The following is a 27,623-nucleotide window of genomic DNA, read 5'->3' on the forward strand; positions in this document are numbered from 1 at the left end:
TCAGTGGGTACTAAGTAGCCAAAACAATCTTGAAAAAGGAGGACAAGGTTGTAGGACTCACATATCCCAATTTCAAAACTTACTACAAAACAATATTAATCAAAATGGTACTGTACTGGAATATAGACCAATGGGCCAGAATAGAGAGCCCAGGAATTCACCCTTGTGTATCTGGCCAAATGATTTTTGATAAGGGTCCCAAGACTATACAACGGGGAGAAGACAGTCTCTTTAATAACTGGTGTTAGGAAAACTGGATATCTACATGCAGAAAAAATGAAGTTGGACTCTACTAATACAATATACAGAAATTAAAGTGCCTCAAAGACCTAAAAGTAATACCTAAAATTGCAAAACTCCTAGAAAAATACATAGAGGAAAAGCTTTAGGACATTACATTTGGTGATGATTTGTTGAATATGACAACAAAAGCAAAAGTAGACAGGTGGGACTACATCAAACTTGAAAACTTCTCTGTATCAAAGGAAACAGTCATTAGAAAAGGCAACTATGGAATGGAAGAAAATATTTGCAAATAATATAGCTGACACAAGTTTAATATCAGTTCCCTATAAAACATACAGGGAACTTCTGCAAGGTACAGGCATACCTTGGAAATATTGTGGGTTTGGTTCCAGACCACCATGAGAATGCAAATATTGCAATAAAGTAAGTCATATGAATTTTTTCATTTCTTAGTACACGTAAAAGTTATGTTTATACTATACTATAGTTTATTAAGTGTGCATAGCATTATGCCCCAATGTACATAATTAATTTAAAAATACTCTGTTGCTAAAAACTGCTAATCATCTGACAATGAAGGGTTGCCACAAATCTTCCATGTGTAAAAAAAAAAATGCAAATTCTATGAAGTGCAATAAAGCAAAGCACAATAAAATGAAGTATGCCTATAACCCTGTTAAAAATAAGCAAAGGACTTGCATTAACAGTTCTCCAAAGAATATACCCATGTGGCCAATAAGCATATTAAAAGATATTCAATATTACTATTCATAAGAGAAATGTAAATTAAACCCACAAAACACCTCACACTCATTAGAATGGCTAATATCAAAGGAACAAGTGTTGTCATGGGTGTGGTGAAATTTGAAACCTTTGTGCACTGCTGGTGGGAATGTAAAATGATGAAGCTATTATGGAAAACAGTATGCTTCCTCAGAAAATAAAATTTAGAATTATCATATGATCCAGTAACCCCACTTCTGGGTATATATTGAAAAGAATTTAAAGCAATACCTCAAAGAGATATATTTGCACACCTATGTTCATCGCAGGACTTCCCTGATAGCTCAGTTGGTAAAGAATCCGCCTGCAATGCAGTAGACCCCAGTTGGATTCCTGGGTCAGGAAGATCCGCTGAAGAAGGGTTAGGCTACCCACTCCAATATTCTTGGGCTTCCCTTGTGGCTCAGCTAGTAAAGAATCGACCTGCAATGCGGGAAACCTGGGTTCGATCCCTAGGTTGAGAAGATCCCCTGGAGAAGGGAAAGACTACCCTCTCCAGTATTCTGGCCTGGAGAATTCCATGGACTGTATAGTCTGTGGGGTCGCAAAGAGTCGGACATGACTGAGTGACTTTCACTTTCACTTTCATGTTCATTGCAACATTATTTACACTAGCCAAAAGATGGAAGCAACCTAAATGTCCATCAAGAGGTGAATGGATAAAGACTATGTGATATATATACAATGAAATAATATGCACCTTAAAAAAATAAGGAAGTCCTGTCACATGCTGCAACATGGGTGAACCTCAAGGACATTATGCTAAGTGAAATAACAAAAGGACAAATACTATATGACTCCATTCATATGAAGTATTTAAATTAATCAAAGCCATAGAAACAGGAAGTAGAAAGATAGTTGCCAAGGGCTTGGGCAAGGGGAGTGCTAGTATTTTATGAGTATAGAGTTTCACTTTTTCAAGATGAAAAATTTTAGAGATCAGTTGTACGACAATGTGAATATACTTAGCTTACTGAACTGTAAACATAAAAGTGGTTAAAATGGAAGCTTTAATGTTCAGTCTTTTTAATCACAGTAAAAAGTTAAGAATAATTATAGGGATGCAAGAATATCAGTTACTCAACAAAGTAAATTTTACAGTGTCTCATCCAATCAAAATTTACCAGGCATGCAAAGAAGCAGGAAAATAATGACCCATAATGAGAGAAGAAATCTATCAAACAAAACTGACCTGGAAACTGAGACAGGTATTATGATTATCAGACAATGACAATAAAAGGATTGTTAGATTCCATATAGAGACAGAAAATTATAACATCTGATATGAACAATACAGTAGATTGGTTTAAGGGCAGATTAGACATTGTAGAAGAAAAGAATAGTGACTTTGAAGTCAGGGCATTAGAAACTATCCAGAATAAAACAGAGAAAAGAATTACAAAAAAAATTAAAATATCAGTGATCTGTGGGACAAATTCTAGTCACCTAATATACATGTATTTAGAGTCCCTGAAAGATGAGGGAGAACAGGAAAAATATTTGAAGAAAGCATGGTTAAAAAATTTCCAGATTTGATGAAAACTGTAATCCTACAGATCTAAGAAGCTCAATTAACCCCGGCAAAAGATGTATAAGGAAGATTACATCAAAGCACATTACAGTTCAATTGTTCAAAAGCAGTGATAACAATCTTAAAAGATGCCAAAGAACAAAGGCATATTACATATAGAGGAAGAAAGATAAAGATGATACAAATTTCTTGTTGAAAACAAAGTACGCAAGACAGTTGAGGACCATCATTAAAGCACTGGGAGAAAAACCTTTGACCTATAAATTTTTTTTTTTTTTTGGTCACACTAAACAGTATGTGGGATCCTAGTTCTCCAGCAAGGGATTGAACCCTCATCCCCTGCATTGAAAGCGTAGAGTCTTAACCAAGGGACATCCAGGTAAGTCCCTAACCTACAATTCTATACTTAACAAAAATATATTTCAAAAACAAAGATGAATTAAGACTTTTCAAACATGTAAAAATTGAAAAAATTCATCACCAGCAGACCTGCACTACAAGAAATGTTACAGGAAGGCCATCAGGCAGAAAGAAAATGATACCACATGGCAATATAGAAATACAGATCTTTACAAAGGACTCAAGAACACCAGAAATGGACCTATATAAGTAAACATAAGACCTGCTTAAAAAAAACTGCTTGGATGTGGTGTTTAGTATGTATACACTACATTCTAGCCTTACCATCTTTGTCTTTGAGGCTCATTTTGGAATGTAATGATATGCTATCTTGTATTATATTTGATGTTAGGAACCTCTGTAGCAGAATTTTAATTCCCAAGCCTCAAATTTTGTGGTGTAAGAAATATTTTTTATTTTTCTACACCGTCTCTGTCATCAGTACCCGTAAAAGGAAGACTCTTTTAGTTGTACAGGGTAAAACTCAGTCACTTAAAACTGAACTCAGTTGTCTTTCCTGGGTGGTATTTAGTTTTCAGAAATTTCATGTGTATGAGAGTAAGGAGTTTAGTTCAGGGCTGTGTTTCTCTGTCACTGGCTTCTGCTGAGACTTCAGTTCCTGCTTAGTCCCTGGGTGTGGCTGTCCCTCTCTGCTGCCATCTGCAGAAGTGTCTGAATCTCCCCTTCATCTGTAGTCCATTTGGTGTCGCTTCTTTAAGACCTTGAATCCCTTTCAAGTCCACCTGGTAGTAGTGAAATGATGGAGGGTATGGGAAGAGGGAATGTAAACGGTAAGTTACTATTTATCAACTTCACTCTGTTGCACCTGAGATAACATATTGCCTGTCCCCAATTCTCATTTCTCCCTGAAACACTTTCTGGATCGTTGGGGTACACATAAACCTCTCCCTCTTAATTCTTTGTGTCCAGACCACAACCATGCCATCTACCTAGTGACATCTCTTGGAACATCTTAAAAGTGATCTTAACATCATCTATAATGTTTTTAACACTTTTTCCTGATGAATGCTATTTATTACATGTGTAACACTAACATTGCGATTTAACTTTCTATTTGTGTTTTTTACATCCCCCTTGACTTGTGTGTAAGTTCCTGGAATGCCCAGATCAGAGATTTGATGTCTTGATGCTTTTCTTAGTGCTTAGCATTGGGCAAAGTGCATAGTTGGTCTCCAGTAATTATTGGCTGAATGAACAAATGAATGAATGTAAATTTTTTGAGTACAGAGAATTCATCTAATATTTCTTTTACATCTCTTATGATGCTTAACATAGTATTGAATACTGAGTAATCCCAAATGATTTACTTAGTTTAATTGAACTGAGAGTCATTTTAACTTAATTAAAAAAATTTTTTTTAAATTATTTATTTGGCTGCACCAGGTGTTAATTGCAGCATGTGGGATCTAGTTCACTGACCAGGGATTGAACTCAGGTCCTCTGCATTGGGAGCATGGAGTCTTAGCAACTGGACCACCAGGGAGATCCCTAAAACAATTTTTTTGGCTGCACCATGCAGCATGTGGGATCTTAGTTCCCCAACCAGGGATTGAACCTGGGCCCCCTGCGTTGGAAGGGTAAAGTCTTAACCACTGGACCACCAGGGAAGTCCTTGAGAGTCATTTTATGTTAACTCTTTCTACATATATTTACAGTGCCTGAAGAAGTCTAGAGAAGCCAGGTCTTCTACAGACTGCTCATTGAAAATAATTTAAAGTATTGGTTAAAATCAGCTGGGAGAGTTTTATAGAATAGAGAAGGAAGGTAAAATGAGTGTGATTGTATACAAGGTGTGATCATTTCATCAATAAGAAATAAAACTAGGCCAGAAAAATAAAAAACCTAGCCAGTATTATTTGTGATGTAATTGCCATCACAAATAGTACTGGCTAGGTTTGTGATGGCAATTTCTCAAGAGGATACAGGACTTCCCTGGTGGCTCAGACGGTAAAGCGTCTTCCTACAATGTGGGAGACCTGGGTTCAGTCCCTGGATGGGGATGATCTCCTGGAGAAGGAAATGGCAACCCATTCCAGTATTCTTGCCTGGAAAATCCCATGGACGGAGGAGCCTGGTAGGCTACAGTCCATGGGGTCGCAAAGAGTCAGACAGGACTGAGTGACTTCACTTTTCAAGAGAATGTAAGCAGACAGATGAATCCAGTTCATTTCTGTGAGGCTAAAGGAGAAAAATTGCTGAGCAAATGATTCCCCTAGTTTTATTTTGGTAGGATTTTAATGATCTTCTACAGTTACATTCATACAGCAAATGTTCGTTGAACACCAACTATAGGTAAGCAGTGTGTTGGACAGTCAGTATTCAGCTATGATCTGACAGAAGTTGTTTCTTACATCCCCAAATGCTTAGTCCTTGATGGAGTTATGGTGGACAGAAAATACAGTGTGCGAAATGGCATTTACCAGAGTGTTGAATGACTTTCTTTGGCATCACTGAGCAAAACATCTGCTCAGGGAGGAAGATTCCCCTGGGGTATGGTCTTTGACCTGGATCTGGAATGATTACTGGGAATGTGCACCCCACCAGTGGGGTCTGGTTTGCACCCCATATAGCGAGTTTTTATGTTTCCTGGCACCATTGCTTTAACTGACTCTTATACTTTTAAAATTACGGGTGCTAGATTTCTGGGCAGACCAATGAAATTTCATTGTTTTGGCTTAATTTTCATTTAGCTTTTGGGTGGTGGTGTTCAGTCGTGTCTGACTCTCTGCGACCCCGTGGACTGCAGCACTCCAGGCTTCCCTGTCCTTTACTGTCTCCTGTAGTTAGCTCAAACTCATGTCCATTGAGTCGGTCATGCCAGTCATTTAGCTTAATGGTCATTTAAAAAAGATATTTTCAGGGACTTTCCTGGAAGTCCAGCGGTTAAGACTCCAATGCTCCCAATGCAGGCGTCTTGGGTTTGACCCCTGGTTGGGGAACAAAGATCCTGCATGCCATATGGTGCAAGGAAAAAAAAAAAAAAGATCTTTCAGTAGGTTAGTGATTTCTCAGTTAACATTTTTTCTTAAACAGTCACATTTGGAGCTTATCCTCTAACTATCTTGTCCTCTTTGTTACTTGCTATTCCCCTGCTGTCTTGTAAGGAAGTTAGATCCGTAGGTGGGAGTTGTGTTGGGTGATGGGTGAAAGGCTGTACATGGTAGAAGCTGAGGAAAGAGTTGAACTGCTCCATGTAAGATAAATGATTAGGGTTAGAGACTAAGGACAGCAGACTGAAGCCCAGAGAGGGGACAGTTCAGGAGTTGTGGTAGAGAAGGAGGCCTTCTCCCAGAGGGGAGTTTTCAGGAGAGATGGGATAATTAAGGAAAAATTAGCAGAGTTTTCCCCAGTGGTGTGCAGTTTGATGCTTTTGAACTGTGTTGTTAGAGAAGACTCTTGAGAGTCCCTTGGACTGCAAGGAGATCAAACCAGTCTATCCTAAAGGAAATCAATCCTGCATATTCATTGGAAGGACTGGTGCTGAAGCTGAAGGTCCAATGGTTTGGCCACCTGATATGAAGAACTGACTTATTGGAAAGGACCCTGATGTTGGGAAAGATTGAAGGCAGGAGGAGAAGGGGATAACAGAGGATGAGATGGTTTGATGGCATCACTGCTTTGATGGACATGAGTTTGAGCAAGCTCCAGGAGTTGGTGATGGACTGGGAAGCCTGGTGTGCTGCAGTCAGTGGGGTCTCAAAGAGTCAGACATGACTGAGCAACTGAACTGAACTGTGCAATGTAAATTTTCTTCTCTACCTCTCCATATTTCTTTTTTTTTCCTACCTCTCCATATTTCTTTTTTTTTCCTACCTCTCCATATTTCTTTTTTTCCCCTACCTCTCCATATTTCTTATTCAATGCATTGTTAGATTGGCTCTACCTAACAGAAATATGTTGAAGCTGATGGGCATAGAGTAAGAGTCAAAGACTGGATGAGGACAGTCAGGGAGAGCAGACGTGAACCTTCTGAGGTAGCCCTCACAAGGCAACAGATTGCTGGACTAAGGCAGTGGAGTGGAGAGGAATATTCCAGAATTTGGTTTTGGTGGTAAGTTACTGGTTTTGGAAGGCAGAGAGTAATAGAGTCGAGATGACTTTGAGGCTTACCGCTGGGGAGAGTGCAGCTGTAGGAGATGTCCCAAGTGACTGGGACTGACCCTGGGAGGAAAGGTCACTGTTTCTGGCTTGTAACGGGGAGGGTGGATGCCAGTGACTTTCTCCTTCTTTTTTAGTTTAGTTTAAATTTTGTTTTCTCTTTTGGCCCCAGGACTTGGCTCCATCATGTGGCCTATCTGATCTTAGTTCCCCGACCAGGAGAACCCACACACTTTGCACTGGAAATGAAGAGTCTTAACCACTCGACCACCAGGATGTCCGATGCCTGTGCTTTTAAATGTATGACATAAATCTAAAAGAGGAAGCATCTCTCTTGCTTACTGATGATGCAAGGGTTCTTTTTGTTGTTCCTGTTCTCGTATATTCTCTGAGGTCCTGTTATAACTCAAGAGAGTGGAAAAGAATCTATGTGACAACTGGTGTTGGTCTTCTCAAGTGATACTGAGTAGGCCTTAGAGCTGACTTTGATTTAATTTAAGAAAACAAAGGGTATATTCTGAGGGTCGTAGAAAATATTATACCCTTACAAGTTAATTTTTTTTTCCTATTTTTTTTTTTGGCCACACCACAAGGCGTGCAAAATCTTAGTTCCCTGACCAGGAGTCAAATCTGTGCCCCCTGCCTTGAAAGCATGGTGTCTTAACCACTAGACTGCCAGGGAAGTTGCTACAACTTAATTTTTTTTTCAAATTCTTTTGTCCTTATTTGTTTTTGACTAATTAAACTATCAATACTTAACATCTTTTATAGTAATAGTGCACTTGTTAATTTCTAAAGCTATATAACTGATGGCATATAAACATTAATGCCTGTGTGTCTTAATTTTGACTGTATTTTTCTCTAAGGGTTTTTCCTTTGAGTTCTCTTTTGATGTACATCTTCTCATCCAGCATTGATGATGACTTGTCTGGAACTCTGAACACATTTTACTCCTCAGTCTGAGTGCCAGCTCTTTCTCTGTGGAGTAAGAAGTGTGGACTGGATTTTATCAGTGTTATAAATAATTAAAATTCATTGTGTCTAGATTTCTTTATGTCTAAGAATGAGGTGATCACTGTGAATCTACTTTGGAAAGTATAAAATGCTTGGCAAATATATAGTGCTGTTATTAATTTTTGTAGTGCCAAGATTCTGGTGAGAAAATTTCCTGAGCTGGTAGTGAGTACTGCTTTCTTCCATTCTCTGATAGCAAAGGAACTTCATAATTCTTGAGCAAATACCTAGTTGTACTGTGAGGGTACCCATCTCTTGTGAATAGGAAAAGACTTTAACTTGTTCTGTTTGGCTGTTAGAACCCTTCACTGGCAGCACACAGGCTGTTAAAAGAATGATAAAACTATAGATTTGTTTTCTAGTGGTACTTTTTAAGAAAATCGTGTTACATTTTGATAGTTGAATTTTTGTCTTATTGTATCCTTTGCATTTGAAAATATTTTTCAGTACTAATGATTTTTATTCATAATTTGTAGAAACTTAGGGTTTTAGGTAAGACTTCTATGGATCCTTGAAAACACACACTTACAAATGATAATTCCTTCCATGTTAATAAAGAAATGTCAGAGTTGGATTCTGCAGGTTGTAATGTAAAGGACCTCAGAGGGTCAATTCTGGAAAATACTAGTTTAATTTTTCTGCATAAAACATGCAGACTTTAAAGTGTGTTCCGAGCACCAGCCGTGTGTGCTTTGGGGGTTGAAGTTCAGACGCTGACACAGAAGCACCCTGGGGAGGACTCCACTGCTCACTTGGACACAAGTTGGACCGGAATTTCTGTGTTGCTGTGAATTATTTACATAGAGTTTCTTGGCTAGAATCAGGAGAAAAGGAATAATAAACTAGCAGCAGGTAAGGCCCAGTTTATTCCAGAGCACTGGGAAATGACTCATGGATTCCTTTCTCTGACAGCACTTTGATATTGGTGTTGAGGCGTTCATTCTAAATGAGATATTTGGCAATATAGGCCATAACAATATAGGCAGTTATCTCCCTAGTGTATACTTTCCCATGACTAAGTCATACATGGAAAATAGGAGCAAAGTACTTGTCCAGAGACCAAAAAAAAAAAAAAAAAAAGGTGTTGTGAAATAATTCATATCACTTCCCCAAAGCTCATTCAAACCCTTCCACCCATTCCATGAGTTTCTAGAAAGACAGATCACCCTGTAGCCACACTTCGTCCTAACAGTTTATCCTGACAAGGAGGGTTCTAGGGCAGCTTGTAACAGGAAAAGACCACAGGATGTATAACTTGAGATATAGGGATGGGAAGGAATAGATGGAGTCTACTGCTATGAAGGCAATATGTAGTGAAGGATCTGGACTTGGCAGACTCCCTGAGTTTGAACCCCAGCTCTGCCACTTATTGGGAAGCTTTTGGCCTCAATTGCTTTAATTGTAAAAGGGGGATTATAATATTACCAACCTGATACTGTTGCAATGAGGATTAAATGAGACAGTATGTGTACTGCTCAGAACAGAGCTTGGCCTTTGTGACCGCCCCAGTCTCCCTTGCTTTGTTGGGACTTCCGTTGTGTGTGAGTGCTGTGTCTTGTTTGGAGATGGGGGTCTTGGGGGAGATTTTATGAGTCAGGTTTGTATGACCTTCTGGTGTCTTCTTCAATCTTAACCTGTATTTATTTATTTAGTTTTGGTTGTGCTGGGTCTTTGTTGCTGCACCGGCTTTCTCTAGTCTTGGTGAGCCAGGGCTCTTCATTGCAGACCTTGGGCTCTAGGATGTGCCAGCTTCTGTAGTTGCAGCACATGGGCTCAGTAGTAGCAGCTCCCAGGCTCTGGAGCGCAGGCTCAGTAGTTGGTGGCACATGGGTTTAGTTGCTCCCCGACATGTGGGATCTTCCCAGGTCAAGGATCGAATTGGCAGGTGAGTTCTTTACCACTGAGTCACCAGAGAAGCACCTTCAGGTGTTTTTGATTGCGTGAGATTCGTTCAGGTCAGGAGATTGTCAGGAGTGCTTGCATTTGCTTTGGAATCAGATTTAAACTTTTATCTTGGCTTCATGCAAACACAGAGGCGTGAAGGCAAATGAGATTCTCTACAGCTGCAGGTCTTGTTTTCCTGGTATCCTCTGATCACTGGGATGGGCATGAGGCCTGGGCTCTGCCAGTCAGACTCCCCATCCTGGGAATGAGCCTGTCCTCCATGGATGGCTGAGGCATCTGGAGCTAGCATTCCAAAGTGGAACATCATAGTGTCTACTGTGGGTCTCCTTAGACCTTCCAGGCACCAGCCCTTCGAGAGCCTGCTTGTTTAACCCTCTCTCCATTCTTTGAGCCAACCCCCAGTGCAGGCCCTTATTGCTTGCAATCAAAATACCTTAATTGGCACCAATACCAAGCAGATAGATTAACGTTTCTATTGTCAGTAGGTAAGGGAACACATATGAAGCCAAGAGTCCTTGATCATAGAAAAGTCCTCTCTAGACAGTGTGACTTGAAGAATATAATTTGTTTCCTGAGGTGCAAAAAAGGTGACTTTTGTCTTACTTGAATGGAAAAAAGAAGAGATTTCAGATTGGTCTATGTGGGTCTGTTCTAAATACAAAGTGTTGCATGCAGCCATCTTTAAAGATAGCAGGGTTTTTTTTTTTATGTCAGAAATGGAAATTACCATAAAAAAAAAAGAAATGGAAATTACCATAGGCAAAAGGGCTAAGAGAAAAGTTAAAGACTTTCAAAGGAGTGACACTTTTTGAATAGGATCACTCAACATCATTGTCATCAAGGAGTTAAAAATGGATTTTTAAAATGAGTATTTACATTGTATTGCATCATCTTATCACCCTGAAAATTTTAAGTTTCTTGAAGGCAATGGTATATCTTACATTTCTTCTGTAATTAAAACTTAGATGGTGATAAGATGCTCTAATATGACATAGATACTTAGTTAAGGATTCCCAGAGATGCAGACATAGAGAACAGACTTGTAGATACAGCAAGGGAAGGAGAGGGTGGGATGAATTGAGAGAGTAGCATTGAAACCTACATATTGCTGCTGCTGCTGCTAAGTCATGTTACCATATATGAAATAGATAGCTAGTGGGAAGATGCTATATAACGCTGTGAGCTCAACCCAGCGCTCTCTGACAATCTAGAGGGGTAGAGTGGGGAGGGGTGGGAGTATGTATATGTGTACTTATGGTTTACAAGAGGGAGGGACAGAGGGGACATATGTATACTTGTGGCTGGTACACATTGTTGCATGGCAAAAACCAACAAAACATTATAAAGCAGTTATCCTCCAATTAAAAATAAATTTAAAAAAATTCTATTTTGTCATACCTGTGCCCTGAGGGGAGACTTTTGTAAGACTTTTCTCCCTTAACTGGGATTTGCATGTTTCTCTCTATAATTATTCATTTTTCAAGGTCTCAAAGAGTGCCTCTTCTGTAAAGTTTTCCTTGAATCTTCCAGAAGATTCTTTCCTGTTTTTTTTCATTCCAACCTGTACTGGGGTTGTGGAGGTGGCATTCAGTTCATTTTGAGGCCTGACCCGCTCATAGGAGTTTTGTGAAGGGTCATATTGAAAAGGGGATCCTGAAGGCACTCCAGGCTCCCTGGGTAAGAACTGGCAATTGGAGTCATGTTGGCAGTGGGTGAGGGAGTCTCATGCATTTGCCATTGCTGTCAGCTATGGTTTATTGACTCCCTTCCTAGATTGTAAATTCTTTGTGGCCCCTGTGTTAGTCAGCATTTGATTGCCTCCAGAACTTAGTACAACATCAAGCACCACAGATGTTCTCAATAAACATGTGCTAAAATGAAATGAAGGCAATGAAGGAAGTCATGGTGAAGTTTGAGCTGTGCTTAGAAATAGGAAGTAACATGAAGGAAAATTATGGGACCATCAAGAAGAGGCCTGAAGAGAAAGAGAAGGCCCTTCTCAGGATAGAGTGGGAAACAAGAATTGCTCACAGGGAAAGAGTAGAGTCTGGAGGCATAGGTTTAGTCAAAATTGTTGAGGCTGTAATCTGATGAAGGAAATTGAATGTAGTTTAGAGGGACAAAAAGGACAAGAGAGAATACTTTCTGGGAAACATGAACTTTTGGAATGATTTCCTTCTCTAGAATTTCTTTCTTTTTTTTTTTACTCATATACATGTATCTATTCTTTTTCAAATTCATTTCCCATTAAGCTATTACATAATATTGAGCAGAGTTCCCTGAGCTATACAGCAGTTCTTGTTTATTCATTTTAAATATAGCAGTGTATACATGTTTACACCAAACTCCCTAATTATCCCTTCCCCCTATTCATACCCTCTGGTGGTAACCATAAATTCATCCTCAGTCTGTGAGTCTGTTTCTGTTTTGTAAATAAGTTCATTTGTATCATTTCTTTCAAGATTCCGCATCTAAGGGACATGGTACCATATTTCTCTTTCTCTGACTTTCTTCACTCAATATGATAATCATATATGACAATCCCTTCATGTTGCTGCAAATAGCATTATTTCATTCTTAATGACTGAGTAATTGCCTATTGTATATGCAGGCCACATCTTTATCTATTCCTCTGTAGATGGACATTTAGGTTGCTTCCATGTCTTGGCTGTTGCAGGTGGTGCTGCCATGGACATTGGGGTGCATGTATCTTTTTGGACCATGTTTTCCTCTGAATATATGCCCAAGAGTGGGATGGCAGGGAAAAGAGGATAATTAGGCAGCTTGTGTAATTTTAAACAGCAATATAGTGTTGTCTCAGGAAATTTTTGTAAACTGGAAGTCCAAAACAATGATAAAAGCAGGAAATAGACTTGATAAAGAAGCTAATAGAGGAGAAAACTAGAAAAAAAGAAGATACTCTTATTAATTCCAAAGAAATCAAGAAAGGATAGAAAGATAAAACAGGTGGGAAAATAGAAAACAAATTATAAGGTGGTAGCCTTATGTCTAAACACATTAGTAATTACATTAAGTTTAGTTAAGTAAATATTCCTGTTTAAAGATAAAAATTGCTTGGATATTTGATATTAAATTGATAATATAATGCTTATAAGAGCTATGTCTTAAAAAGGATTCAGGAAAACTGAAAGAAAGAAGCACTAATCCAAAGAAAGTTATACTACTGTCAAAGAAAGTTTTGAGGCAAGAAGTCCTAAAGTGTAGCATTTTAATAAAGTCTGTTGTTTATTAGTCATATCAACATTAATTTCTTGGATTTGATGTGTACTATGTTTATATACAACGTTAACATTTGGGGAAGATGGGTAAAAGGTATATGGAGACACTTTTCACAATTTTTACAACTTCTTGTAAGCCTGAATTTATTTCAAAATAGCAAAGTTAACGTTTAGCATTTTATAATAGAAATGGGTCAGTCCATCAGAGGATATAACAGTTCCACATTTATATGCACCTAACACACACATACACAGAGGGAGAGCAAAAATTAAACAAAAAGGAGAAAGACACAAATTTGCAATTACATTGGGAAATTTACAAGAATGAGAAAATTCTCAGTAACCGATAGAAGACAAAAAAAAAAAAATCAGGAAGGGTTTAGATGATTTAAACAATATTAAATCTGATCTAAGTACAGAAAAGAAAGAAAGCTCTGTCATTTCTAATATACATACCCAAAGTTTATTTCAGGCCAATTTCCTTGAGAAGCCATATGATATCTGATAATGTATAAAAATGCTATTATAAGAATAGATAAAGAGTTTTATTTATTCAGCCTCATTCATTCCTAAATCCTGTCTGCCATGCATCTTTCTTGTTCCCTTTGTATGTTGGAAGCACATTACTGGTCCACACAGCAAATTATAGCATGAGTCCTACTGCGGTCTGGGTTAAGTATCCCTTTGGAAATTGCACTAACTTTCAGGGACTTGATGCCTGAGGGTACCTATTTTGGGTTGAGCATGGGATAAATCTGCAAACATCTTGTGTGTTTTTTTTTTTTCTCTTAGAGATGTATGTAAATTACTTGTTTTTTTCCCTTCTACGTGCATTGAGTTAGTAATTTCCTGATTTTAATGATTTGTTGACTTTGAATGTTCCTTATTGTAACTAGATTGTCGTGCCCTGCCTCATACCAGAAACATCTGTCATTTCTCATACTATATTTTACTACTTAGTTTATCATCTCCAGTTAGAAGTGACTTATGAGTGCTCGCTTCGGCAGCACATATACTAAAATTGGAACGATACAGAGAAGACTAGCATGGCCCCTGTGCAAGGATGACACGCAAATTCGTGAAGTGTTCCATATTAAAAAAAAAAAAAAAACAACGCCCCCCCCCCCCCTCCAATAAAAAAGAAGTGACTTGTGAGAGAAGTAGAAAAAACCTTTGTGGATAAAGAGAAGGAAAAAAAACAGTACAAAGAAGCCATATAGACTGGGAGGCATTTAGGCTATGAATATACTCTTAACGCTGATGATTGCTGTGGGAGCAATTGTAAACCAACTGATGCCCTGAATTTCTGGGATTAGGTGTGGTGGGGGTAAATTACAAGTTGTGAAAAAATGTTTCTTATCGAAGTGTAACTCTATTCAGAAAATATAATTATGGTTAATTTCTTTCCCAATTCAGGATGTCCAAATATCTATCCTTTGAGGAAATGACACCCACCTTTATCATTTTCTTTTCCTAAATTATGTATGTCATTGCTCTTTGTTATCAGTTTGGACTCATTGTTGCAAGTAACAGAAACCCAGTTGAACTGGCGTTAAAATATAGTTTCAAGTAGCTGGAAAAAGCACAAAGGCTTTAGCATGGTGGGATTCAAGATTCAGCCCTGCCAGATGTGTTTTCTCTTTACTCATTGTCTCTGCTTTCTTCTGAGTGTTGGTTTTAGCCTCATTCTCAGTCCTGGGTTCTTTCTTCATGGAGGCAGGATGGCTACAGATGCTCTGGCCTCTATATCCTCGTCAATAGGGATCCAGGGGAGTGTGTAGGCCTCCCATTATAGAAAGTTTCACAAAAGCTTTCTTCTGTCTTGTTGGCTCCAACTAGGTGTTATGCCTGTCCCTGAACCAAATCACTGTGGCTGAAAAGGACCCGGAGCTTTGTTCAAACGGCTTGGATAGATGATAGGGAACGAGTAGAACCCCCAAAATAAAGTTAATGCTGTTACCAGAAGTTCAGAGACAGTTGCTAGAGAAGAAACAAAGCATGTGAAGAAAATAATACTTGAAGTGTTGATATTGTAACACAATATGATAGGAACTTGGGTAACACTTTGTATTGAATTTTCTCAACCAGAGAAGTCCTAAAGTGGGGGTGGGGGTGGGGGAGAGTAGATGGGATATAAAAAATAAATGAGAAGAAAAGATCCTGGGATGGAAGGCAGATCCAGTTACCTGACTGGGAATCTGATTGATGGGCTCATGACATGCTGGTCCCTCTTCTCGCAGTGGAACTGACCCTTGGAAATGTCCCTCGTTGGGATCAGGGATGTCGTGAGTGGTACACAACTGAGGTTGTGTTTTCACGCATCAAGGGACTAAATATTTTCCTCTGGCCCTTAGAATGAGCTAATTTGTTTGGAGTGTTTCTAGAGAGACACAGCATTTTCTCTGAGGCCCTTAGAGGGGCCAAGTGGGATAACTGAAAATTAGGGAGCTGCAGAACCAAAATTAATAGACCAGAGTTCTAGTTTGATAACCCTGGTGTTATAATAATTCAAATTGTTTGCTAAATTTGAAAATCAAAGTTCACATAAAAATGTGGATTTCTGAAGGAAAAAAAGAAGAATTTCTGGCTTCCCTTTAAACACCAGAAGATCAGGCAACTTTGGGCCTGATTCTGCTAGACAACAGTTCATTGGAGCTCTGCCTTAGCTTTCCCTTTTAAAGCCCCGGTTAGCATCATGGACACATCAAGAAAAGGGGTGAGAATGGGGAGTCAGATATAGGGACCTCCTATACAGGTTGTAGGGACCTCTCCCCTCATCTTGGACTTCATTAACTGGGAAGAGTTTCCATGGCTTGCAGAACAAAGATATTGCTGAGCTTGGGGTCATGGGGCTTCATTGGCCAGTAGGCTCTGAGAAGTACTGATTGCCACTTCATAGATCATAATGACCTCAGTTTTCAAGTTAGTTATATTAATTTAATTTTGAATTTAGAGCTTGAAGCTTCAGGAAGACTGGGGACTAAGGCTTCCCTTTGTTTCACACCTCCAGTGGTTCTAATCACAATCTCCTATACATATTCTTGACTTAAGCTTTGATCAATAAACTCTATTTTGTATCTTTTCAGTTCAGTTCAGTCATTCAGTCGTGTCCGACTCTTTGCAACCCCGTGAACCGCAGCACACCAGGCTTCCCTGTCCATCACCAGCTCCTGGAGTTTACCCTAAACTCATGTCCATTGAGTTGGTGATGCCATCCAACCATCTCGTCCTCTGTCGTCCCCTTCTCCTCCTGCCCTCAATCTTTTCCAGCATCAGGGTCTTTTCAAATGAGTCAGCTCTTCGCAACAGGTGGCCAAAGTATTGGAGTTTCAGCTTCAACATCAGTCATTCCAATGAACACTCAGGACTTCTTTAGGATGGACTGGTTGGATCTCCTTGCAGTCCAAGGGACTCTCAAGAGTCTTCTCCAACACCACAGTTCAAAAGCATCAATTCTTTGGTGCTCAGCTTTCTTTATAGTCCAACTCATACATGACTACTGGAAAAACCATAGCCTTGACTATGGACATTTCTTGACAAAGTAATGTCTCTGCTTTTAATATGCTGTCTAGGTTGGTCATAACTTTCCTTCTTTTAGCTATCCATTTAATGTAGTTTCCTATTTCTCAACTTAAAAAAGATTACTAACCTTGGCTAACGGAGGGGCAGAGCTTTCCCTGCCCCTTAGGCTGCAGTGGAGGAGCTGTGTCTACTCCGTGGAGGCATGGCGGGTCCTTTAGTACACCTGTCCGGGTGGACCTGAGGGCACAGGGTGGGAGATGAGCCTTACATATTGTCCCTCTCTGCCTAAGCTAGTGCTTTATCACTTCTGCACTTGCACCCACTCTAAGTATTAGGGTTTCAGAACTGAACCAGCACTTATTTGGTTTCAGTCAGGAATAATGAGGAGAACTCGGATAAGGGCATTGTGAGAAGACACCAAATTATTATTATTTTTTTACACACTCATTTAATCAGTGAGCAACACAAACGCTTCACAACTACTCATTCAGTTGCATAAGTCAAATGACATTTGAACCTCTGTGCTCTAATGACCGAATCCTATACACAAAGTATTGAAGGTCAGAGTTGTGATGCCAGCAGCTTCTGGTGTCTGTCCTTGGGAAAGTTATTTTTTCCAAGTCCTTCTGTATAATCTGCTTTTTTTGGGTCTGAGTCCACTTTTGGACTCCAAATACTTGTTGACTCACCACATGCTTTTACATAAGTATTTTGATTTGGGTCATGCCCAGCTCTGATTTGCACTTTGTTTTAATAAAGAAGGAGAAATAAAGAAAGAGAGTTTTGCTGCAACATGAGTCCTTCACCTGCTAAATGCTTCTCTGAGAACTCCTGTTTCTGTTTTCTTCAAAAGTCTTTGGTCTCTTTCTCTCATTCTTGTTTTCTCTCCAATGCATATGTTTGCATGTGCTGTATATATACACATGCATGTGTACAGACACACACACACACCCTTTTAGCCTTCTTGTATTCTATTCCATATGCTATGATTGCCTTGGCTACAATTCATTCAGAAAGTTCCAACCCAGGACTATATGTGATATATACTGAGTGACCCCGACAGTAAATGATATGTTGTGTATAAGAGGTGCCTTTAAATCTGGATTAAAACAGGAAATGAATTAGGAGTTGATTCTAATTTATCAGAGAGAAGTAATCATAAGATTACTTTGTCATTTACCCCAAGCTCAGTTTTAGTTAAGCTGAGTTTAGTTAAGCTTCTCAGGTGTTTATAGTTGAACCTGGTCAGTATTATATTGAATGTTGTTTTGGAAGAGACTGATTCTTATTCATCTTTAAATCTCATTAGTCCAGTCAAATAATACTTATTCATTGAGTATTTGAGTGAATGTAAGCTCCCCAACTAGGGGTTCATAATAGGGCTTTGAAGTAAATGGATGTAGAAAGATCTTGGTGGAAACTCTAGCAGCCACTCAATGCTCAGAAGCCAACCCCAACTCTATGCTCAGGTGTACAGAAACACAGAACTGTGATGAATGTAACTGAGGCTGGTCATGGAGGTGACCCATGCAGTGAGTGGGGACAAGATGTATACAGATTCTCTCTGTTATTCTCTACTTTGCTGATGGAGCTGGTGATGGACAGGGAAGCCTGATGTACTGCAGTCCATGGAGTTGCAAAGAGTAGGACATGACTGAGCAACTGAATTGAACTAGGAAAAAGTTGCCAAAAATTATTTTGCAAGATTTAAGGGAAAGGTTGACTAAAGATTATTTTGAAAGACTTTGAACCCATGTGGGTTCAAAATTTCAGTGCCATCTTTGTGCCTATAATACTCAGCACCATGAACAGGTGCTCGTAAGTCATTGTTGAATAAAAAATAAGGAGGTGAGTGAGTGAAGACTGGTTACTGAGGTGCTGAAACCCCCACTCAGTCTTTTCACCCATCTGTTGGTGACACATTTCCCATGGACCATTGTTTGGTTTGGCCCTTTTTTGACCTAGTACCATCCCTGCTCTTGGGGCTTCCCTGGTGGCTCAGATGGTAAAGAATCTGCCTGCTAATGCAGGAGACCTGGGTTCGATCCCTGGGTTGGGAGGATCCCCTGGAGAAGGGCGTGGCACCCCACTCCAGTATTCCTGCCTGGAGGATTCCATGGACAGAGGAGCCTGGCAGTCTTAAGTCTATGGGGTTGCAAAGAGTTGGACACGACTAAGCAACTGACACTTTCACTTTTTCATTCCTGCTCTATGAAGGGAAATATCACTATTAATAAATTTTACTAATCTTTTCCCACATATATAATATGATAAGACCATGGGGAACACAAAAAGAAGAAAACATATATCTTTTACCTGCAAAGAGACAGCAATGTTAGGAAGATAAGAATAAAATAGCAAAATGTGACTGTTACAAGACAACACATATTCAAGAATACAATAATGAATGTATTATTGTATCCATCACCATCACAATAATGTATGTAGATAATACATAAGAGGCAAGGAAAAGACAGAGGTGCTTATATCTACGGCAGGTGGGAAGGAGTTAAGGACGTGTCGGGAGTGGTGAGTGAACTGTTGGTTGAGAATTAGGGGCAGAAATTATGTTAACTTGGTAGTGTGGGGAGTAATGAGATGGTTAAGACTTGGGAAGACTAAAGGGGGGAAGAGCCCCAACGTTAAGATAGCAATAACAATATTGTTATTATTTGTCTTGTTTGTTTTTGCAGGAGATTGGCAGGCCTCACTTTGAGAGGTCACAAATGAGTCAACTTGGAGCCAAACCCCTTCATCCCAGGTGTTAATCCTGGCTTAACTCCTCATAATGGTGTCTAATTATGTTTTCTGGGATGGTGCAGGCAGGCACTTAGGAAGTTATTTTGCTTATTTGAGAAAAAGTTAATTCATAGTAACCATAACTACTATTTTAAAAAATAGTTTGGGGTTTAAAAAATTCTAGCTGTTAGCAATCAAATTAATCACTTTTTAGGAATGTTTACCTAACATGTCTGCCCCTTGTAGAATGAATAAGGAAGTTGAGCTCAGTTCTGTCAGACCAGAAGGATGCTCAGGGAAAATTTGAATTAGTGTACCCATTAAAAATTCTCTCTGTCCAAAGGGCTATCCAGGTTGGTATGTAGAGTAGGACACTAATATTTAACAAACTCAGTGGTATCCCAGTTTACACTTACATTGGTGAGTTGGTGGACTTTCCTGTCTGGTTTGAAAAACTGAACAAGTTGATATGGAACATGAATGTTTGCTTTTTACAAAATAAATGATGCAGTGAAATGTGATCAGAAAAGGGAATTGCTGGAAATAGTACAGACAGATGAAAATATTTTTCCAGGTTTCCTTTACACCAGAAAGAAAACTCTTCAATTAATTTATATTTCTTTGCCATTTACTTTTTCACATAGGGATATATTCCAGTGACCTTGTGATCTTTCAACTGTAATGGAGAGTTGAATATAGGATGTAACAGGCAAAGAGGAGGGCTGTGGTGGGAGCTAGGATCACAGCTGGTGAAGAAGGGAAGGAGGGGACACCAGTAGAAGGTACTGAAATGCCCTGGAACCTCTGATCCTAGTCACTTCTCTAGAGAGACACCATCAAGGCTTTTACCATTAAAAAAAAGTCAGGTAGGAAAGAAATATCACATTTCTTTATATTCTATTTTTTGGCCACGTGACTTGGGGGTTCTTAGTTCCCGGAACAGGGATTGAACCCACACCATCGGCAGCAAGAGTGTGGAGTCCTGACAGCTGGACAGCCAAGGAATTCTCTCTTTATGTTCTTGAAAGCAACTTTATTTTGACTGTGATGCCTCATCCTACCTGAGTCCTGTCAAGTCTTAGGCACCTGGAATCTGCCTATCAGCCTCTGTTGTCTTGGGATCTTAGAGACGGCAAAGGCTGGGAGGAAATGCTTCCATCCTTGGTCTTTCATCCTCTGAGGGGGCCTGGGAAACACCCACGCGGCTCAGCCCGTGGGTCCCTGCAGCAGAGGTTCTGTGGCATTTCGTCCCTTCTCTCTGCCTTCCCCGGGGCTTTTTGCTCATATCCACGGCTTCCCTTCTGTTTCCACCAGGATAATCTTTCTTCCTCTCCATCTTACTCAGAGGTGGTCTTCTCCTGCCGCCCCATTCCCAGCACAACCAGCCTAAGTGAGCCCTGAGAAGCTTTGTGCTTCTGTCCAAAGACTGAAGGGACCACCACTTCCAATCTTCTTTTGCCTTCTGGGCTGCCAGAACTCCTAAGACAAGAGTTAGTTATTGCTTTTTAAATGGGGTGGGAGAATAAATACAAGTTTATGTTTCAATAAATTATTCTGCCCCAATATTATTAACTATTTTTATTGCTTATGATTAAAGTATTAAAGAGATTTCCCCCCCCAAACCCTGAGGGGCTTTGGGAAATTTTCTTCTTTTCAAAACACATTCTTTTGTTATCTTTATTATTTTATTTATTATTTTTATTGAGTTTAAAAATTAAAGTAATGCATTATTTAAAACAGATGTTAAAAGTTTACCATAATTATTTCAAATTTATCATTAAAAAAAAAAAAGATCAGCTCTAGCCCACAGAGGTGTCCCTTACCTCCTTCTCCACATTCATGCATGTGCCAAGTCACTTCAATCATGTCCGGGTCTTTTTGACCCTATGGATCGTAGCCCGCCAGGCTCCGCTGTCCATGGGATTCTCCATGCAAGAGTACTGGAGTGGGTTGCTATGCTCTCCTCTGGGGAATCTTCCCTACCCAGGGATCGAATCCACATCTCTTAAGTCTCCTGCATTGGCAGGTGGCCACTAGCACTACCTGGGAAACTCCTTCTCCATAGACAAACACTATTATTAATTTATTGTGTCTTTCCCATGTGTTTTTAAGTTTTACTACATATGTATGATAATGTAAATGACATATATTCTGTGTTTCATAATTTACAATAATTGGTATACTGTATGTATCCTTTAGCACTTTGCTTTTTCCATTTAATATTTTTTTTAAGAAGCAGATGGATTTATTTAATTCAGTAGTTAATTTAGTTAATTCAGTAGTTAATTCAGTAGTTAATTTAGTAGTTCATTTAATCTACTGTTGTATAAATATTCTATTGATTACACAATCATGTATTTACCCATTATTCAACTAAAGAAAACAGGCAGTTGCCCTTAAAATATAAATACGGTTGGAATAATTTAACACCTTGAGGGTTTGTTAGCCACTCATACATAAGTGTCAATTGGTCATCAACCCTTTCTTCAAAACTACGTGTGCTAGGAACTACCTGTGATGCTTGCAGTGAGAGAATAGGGACAGGGATATTAATTGAACTGTATATAGAATTTGAGAGCTTAGGTTAAGAAACTGATTTGTTTTTTAATCTTTTATTTTGTCTGCCTTCCTTGGGCAGGTTGTCTAATCTCAATAGTCTTCTAATTTACATTTTAAGGGAGGATGTTCCATCAGTAGAAGAATGGTAAATGGTGAGCTTAGCATAGTTCCAGCCTCATTGAAAGTTCTAAGTATTTGCCATCGTTGTTTACAATGCTAGAGAAGGGGGAGTGAGGGAAAAAGGGAATTTTGGAAGATGGACTAGGGGGAATGCTGCATCCCCTGAGTCAGTGGCTCCCTCAAGAATTCAGAATCTCGGGTGACCTGGACCTAGGACCACAGTGAGAGGAGGGAAAGCAGAAGAGCTGGGAAGCCAGAAAGTACCAGTGAAGACTGCTTTGGTCCCTCACAGTTTGGGCCTTTGGGATTGGTAGAAAGGCATCAAAGTCTTGGTGGTCTCAGAGTTGTTTCTGATGCCTTTTTTTCTGAAACTGTCCAAAGAACTTTAGAACCTGCCAGCCATAAAGAGCTACGTAGACTAATTTAGTAAAGCTTTCAGAGGTTCAGGGAAGCTAGAAATTTGAGGGAGGAGAAAAGATCAGATCCAATTTCATCTAAATTAAGAAGTCCATTTTTAGAATATACTTTTAACTTTCCAAATTTATGTTTGGTTGTGTCATGGTACACTTAAGAATTAAGACAGGGAAGAAAGGTTTTACTTGGTGAAAGAAGGTGTTATTTAAAATTATATGGGCTAAAAAAGAGAAAAAACAGGAGGAAAGAAGAGTTGAAATTATTGAAGATGTATAGGACATATGTCAAAAGTCATGGGAAGATGTACCTGTCTAGAAAATCTAGCATAACCTTCCCTGCTGTTGAGTCTCTGACAGTGATCCTGGCTGTCTCTGGGCTCCTTTTTATAGGACTAACTTTGGAAAGCTATGCTGTTCTGAGCTGTCTCAGGCATCCAGGTAGGTGAGCATCAGTGCCAGGTGTTTGGGTACCAATTAGTGATGTGTGCTTCATTTCTAAAACTGCAGAATGAATTCTAGTGACTCTGGGTTTTAGTGTTTTAGGACTGACAAGTTATGTGCTCGATAAGTATGAGTTGATCTAATTAGAAGTTTTTCCCCAGAACTTTACAAAGAATTTTACAGAAGCTGATTTCTTTTAAAATGCAAATTCTTATTTCACAGGTATATATGCTTCATATATTACATAAATTATTATATGATTATTGGACAGTTACATATTTACACATTTTATGGTTTGATATAAAAACCATAAACATTGGGGAGACTTCAGAACGTACTGGCCTAGAGGAAGGAATAAGACACAGTAGGGTTCTGCTACAACTTGGTTAGGCGCCTCTGAGAGTTCCTCACTTTGGGACATTGAGAAAGTTATTCAATCCTCTGAACCATCCCTTTGTCAATTACAAAATGAGGACAGTACCTGCCTTATGGAGTGGTGAGGAAAGAGAATGGACACAAAGCATTTAAGAGAGTGTATTAATCATCTAACTATGAGACTAGTAAGAAAAATAAATATTGGGCTACTAGCTATAGGATCATTGGGGTTTTCTTCTAAAATGTTACATACTACTTTGAAAATTTAATTCTCTTCCATAAAGTTTTAGGGGCTTTCCTGGTGGCTCAGACAGTAAAGAATTTGCTAGCAGTGTATCCTTGGGTTGGGAAGATCCCCTGAGAAGGAAATGGCAACTCACTCTAGTATTCTTGCCTGGAGAATTCCATGGACAGAGGAGCCTGGTGGGCTACAGTCCATGGGGTCGCAAAGTTTTAAAAAGTCTGTGCTATGTTATTGTGGCAGAAACATTTTCCCATGGAGAAACATCATAGTAAGCAAATTATTTGGGATCATGTAGCTAGAATAGTTTTTTATACATCAAATTCAACAGCTGTATTTCCTCAGCAAACATTATGTTACTCCTGATAAGTTTATTGTGCAATATAAAAATGCTTGTTAAGGCATACTATGTAGTGTACTTAGTTTTTTGTAGTGTACTTAATTATTATCATAATTTTGCAACAATCTAGAGAAGTATTGATACTGTATGTTTATGCATGATTCTGCACTTATGAAAGAGGCAAAATGTTTTCCATTAACCATTCTACTGCTAAATCTTCATGCCTTTGTAGAAAGCTATAAATTATTTTGCTATTTTAATCATAGTATTTTGCCTCATAAGGAAATATTTTAGTATTTATTTTAAATACTAATTTCTCATAAGGAAATATCTAGTATTTATTTGTTTCCATTGTCTTTCCACAATTACTTCTTAAAAAAAAATATTTCTGACTGTGCTGGGTCTTAGTTATGGCATACAAACTGTTGGTTGCAGCATGTGGGATCTAGTTCCCTGACCAGGCATCAAACCTGGGTCCCCTGCATTGGGAACATGGAGTCTTAGCCACTGGACCACCTGGGAAGTTCCATCACAATTACTTCTATTGTTTTACAGTTATTGTTTATTTTGGCTGCCTTTAGTCTAAAAAAATGACTAAAAGTAGGTAACGAAAAATAAGCCCACTTTTCACTTGGCCTCCGATTCCCCATTTCCCCTAGAAAGGCAATCACTATTACCTTTCTTTGTATCCTTCTGGAAATGCTTTTATAAATATGCAACTGATATAGCTCCCCCTCCCCCAGCTATACTTAATCTTCTGCTCCTTGCTTTATTCTTTTAATAATATATATTAAAGGGACTTCCCTGGTAGTCCAGTAGTTAAGACTCCGTTTCCAATGCAGGGGGCGAAGATGCTATTCCTGGATAGGGAACTAAGATCTTGCATGTCACTGCCAAAAAAAAAAAACAAAACAAAAACTGAAGAAGAATATATTTTAAAGATTGTTCTGTATCTATTATATTTGCTTCATTTAAATACTAAAGGACTTGTATAATGCTACAAACTTCTTTATATTAATAATAACATTTGGGTAAATTGCTTTTTCACTAATTTTATGTGCTGGTTCTGCTGGATTATGGGAGAATAAAAATATTTTATGTAATTAACAAGTGACATACATTTAAATAGGCTTGAGCAAAGAATAGAACCCCAGGTGTATTTATCATTTCATATGCAAGATCAACACAAGAACCGTTAATTTGCAGCATTTTTGTGGAGTGCAAATGCTAAAATTGGACCACTATTTTTAAAACTTGAGGCAAGGGATAGAAACCATTCTGAATATGGGAAAGGATATGCAGGATGACCAAAACCACAGAAATTTGAAGCCAGCCACAACAGAATTAGCATTTTGCAGACTGGGGGATTATTTTTAAATGTCCTAAAAGGACTGTTTCATCTCTTTCAACACAAAATAAGTAAACATTCTAAAAGTGAGAATTCAATAAAATGTGAATATGTACTTACTGCTCACATAAAAGAAATTGCATTTATTGCCTTTTTCTTACTCTACAGAACTGAGCTCTTCAGATTTTTTTTAAACAGTGTGGAATGAAATAGAGGGCAATGGTGTGTGTATGTATTTAAAACTAAACAATTTAATTACATATTTAGTTAGAATCAGGCCCCAGAGTAACTGTAAGAGATAGAAATCTGTCATTTTGCAACTACCTCAATGGGAGAACAGATTTCCAAATGATAGGACTGATAAGGGGTTAATATCCAACATATATAAGCAGTTCATATAACTCAAGATCAAAAAGAGAAACAGCTCAATTAAAAAATGAAGCGAAGAACTCAATAGACATTTTTCCAAAGAGGAATTACAGGTGGTCACAGTCACATGAAAAGATGCTCAACTCCATTCCCTGATCATCAGGGAAATGAAAATCAAAACCAAAATGAGATAATACCTCACACCTGTCAGAATGGCTATCATCAAAATGACCACAGATAACAAATGTTGAAGAGAATGTGGAGAAAAGAGAACCCTCCGCATGCTGTTGGTGAGTATGTAAATAGTGAAAGTGAAAGTGTTAGTCACTCAGTTATATTGACTCTTTGGGACTCCGTGACTGTAGCCCGCCAGGCTCCTCTGTCCATGGGATTCTCCAGGCAAGAATACTGAAGTGGGTAGCCATCCCTTTCCCCAGGGAATCTTCCTGACCCAGGGATCAAACCTGGATCTTCCACATTGTGGGCAGATTCTTTACCATCTGAGCCACCAGGGAAGCCCACCATGGACAACAGTAGGGAGGTTGCTCAAAAAACTAAATATAGAGCTACCATAAAACCCCAAAATTCCACTCCTGAGTATATAACCAAAAACCCCCCAAAACACTTTCTGAAAGATACTTATACCTCAGTGTTCCTAATAGTTTTGTTTGCAGTAGCCAAGATATGGAAGCAACCTAGGTGTCCATCAGTAGATGAATGGCTAAAGAAGATGTATGTACGCATACACACACACAATGGAATACTACTCAGCTGTAAAAGGGAATGAAGTTTTGCCATATGCAGCCACCTGGATGGACTTGGAGGGCATTATGCTAAGTGAAATAAATCAGAGAAAGACAAATACTGTATGATATCACATACATGTGGGATCTAGAAAACACAATAAACTAGTGAATATAACAACAACAAAAAAGAAACGGACTCCCAGATTTAGAGAACAAACCAGTGGTTGCCAGTGGGGAAAGAGAAGGGCGAGGGGCAACACAGGGATAGGGGATTACAAGGTCAAACTATTAGGTATGGAGTAAGCAACAAGGATTTACTGTACAGCACAGGGAATATAGCCAATATTTTATAATAACTATAATGGAGTATAACCTTTAAAAATTGTGAATCACTATACTGTATACTAACTGTACTTTAATTAAAAAAAAATGTCCTTTTGAAAGAACAACAAAACTCCTAAACAAGTTGGTTTACAGATCATGAATGACAAATGCACTGTACGCTTTAGAAGGATTCACACAATTTAATATGATTTTTAAGTAATCAGTGAAAGTTTTAATTCAATTATTTCAAAAAATTATATGCTTCCCCCCAAATTAGAGATGTTCAGGGATGATGTTGAACCTCTTATATAAATATGTGTATAAAAAAAATTTTTCCTACTTAGCTTCAGTACTTATTTAGTTCATTTTCACTTTCTGAAATACACATTAAGTCTAAAGTAATTAGGTGTGTATAAGAGGTATACATAATTTGTCTTCACCTTTAGCTTTATATTGAAGAGTCAAACCACAAAGTCACTTTAAAAATAAGAGCTGCCTTGTTACATATCAGAAGTATTAAAAATGTAAGTAATTCTTGGGAATTCTCTGGCAGTCCAGTGATTGGGACTTGGCACTTTCACTGCTGTGGCCTGAGTTCAGTCCCTCGTTGGGGAGATAAGATCACTGCAAGACATGAGGTGTGGCCAAAAAAAAAAAGTCAGTAATTCCTCCTTGAGATATTTATTTACAGCAATAAACATGGATATGTTCAGAGATTTATCTGTAAGGCTGTTCATTGTAGCATTCATTTACAATGCAAAATAATTGGAAGCAATGCAAACACTGTGAAACAGGGATTTAACAAATAAGTTGTTATGTGGCCACTAAATATTATGTTGATACATATAAT

The 27,623-nt window shown here is 38.7% G+C and overlaps 1 protein-coding gene and 1 non-coding gene across 3 annotated transcripts in view; both read left to right on the forward strand.

Annotated features, from left to right (window-relative positions):
• Window positions 1-27,623, forward strand: part of PLS1 (plastin 1) — a 116,557-nt gene that overhangs the window by 34,567 nt on the left and 54,367 nt on the right. The window lies entirely within an intron of this gene.
• On the forward strand, window positions 14,228-14,334 carry LOC133074260 (U6 spliceosomal RNA). The gene has a single exon (XR_009697113.1). It is a non-coding gene; the product is annotated as a U6 spliceosomal RNA (small nuclear RNA).

The sequence above is a fragment of the Dama dama genome, chromosome 19, assembly GCF_033118175.1.
Source record: "Dama dama isolate Ldn47 chromosome 19, ASM3311817v1, whole genome shotgun sequence".
Lineage (NCBI taxonomy): Eukaryota > Metazoa > Chordata > Mammalia > Artiodactyla > Cervidae > Dama > Dama dama.